This window comes from Octodon degus, unplaced genomic scaffold (assembly GCF_000260255.1).
Source record: "Octodon degus isolate 3935 unplaced genomic scaffold, OctDeg1.0 scaffold00038, whole genome shotgun sequence".
Taxonomy (NCBI): Eukaryota; Metazoa; Chordata; class Mammalia; order Rodentia; family Octodontidae; genus Octodon; species Octodon degus.
The window spans coordinates 2,753,432-2,754,393 of NW_004524614.1; the positions used below are offsets into that span (position 1 = coordinate 2,753,432).

General features: G+C 36.9%; 1 protein-coding gene across 1 annotated transcript in view; it reads right to left on the minus strand.

Moving 5' to 3' along the window:
- The window catches only part of LOC101571837 (phospholipid-transporting ATPase IB), a 297,444-nt gene that overhangs the window by 15,326 nt on the left and 281,156 nt on the right, over window positions 1-962 (minus strand). The gene's annotated exons all lie outside the window — the stretch shown is intronic.

Below are 962 nucleotides of genomic sequence, written 5' to 3' on the forward strand. Positions count from 1 at the left end.
CTCTATGAAAACAAATTCCAGCCCAGACTACTATACCCTGCAAAACTCTCTTTCAAGTTTGATGGAGAAGTGAAATACTTCCATGACAAAGAACAGATAAAAAATTTTGCGATGACAAAGCCAACATTACACAGGCTACTGAAAGATGTGCTAGAGAGGGAACAAAACGATCAGAACTCCACGAATGAAATCGGAAGCAACCAACTAAATAGGGTAAGCAATTAAACACAGGAGAAAAAGCAGTAAATGATAACAGGTAAATAACATGGCAACCGTAAGTCAATACATCTCAATTCTAACCAACAATGTAAATGGACTGAATTCACCAATTAAGAGAAATAGACTTGCACAGTGGATTAGGAAACAAAATCCAACAATATGCTGTATACAAGAAACACATTTAACTCATAAAGACAGTCAAAGGATGGAACAAAATACTACATGCCACAGCACCTCAGAAAAAAGCAGGGGTAGCAATTCTATTCTCAGACAGTCTCAACTTCAAACTATCAATGATCAAGTGAAATAAAGAAGGCCACTATATACTGGTTAGGGGAAAAATTCAAGAGGAGGAGGTAACATTCATAAATATGTATGCACCAAACACGGGACCACCCAACTATATAAAGCAAATCTTAATGGACGTGAAAAATGTAATATCCAATACCACAATTTTCACAGGAGACCTTAACACACCCTTAGCTCCAAAGGATAGGTCAACCAGACAAAAACTTAGCAACAAAATAACAGAACTGGACCAGAGTTTGAAACAAAAGGACTTGGTGTAAATATACAGAGTGTTCCACCCAAACACAGCTGAATACACATTTTTCTCAGCTGCACATGGCTCGTTTTCTAAAATAGACCTCATACTGCTATATAGGTCATGTTTAAGTATATGCAAGAAAACAGAAATTATCCCATGCACATTATCTGACCACAGTGCAATGAAACTGGAAATA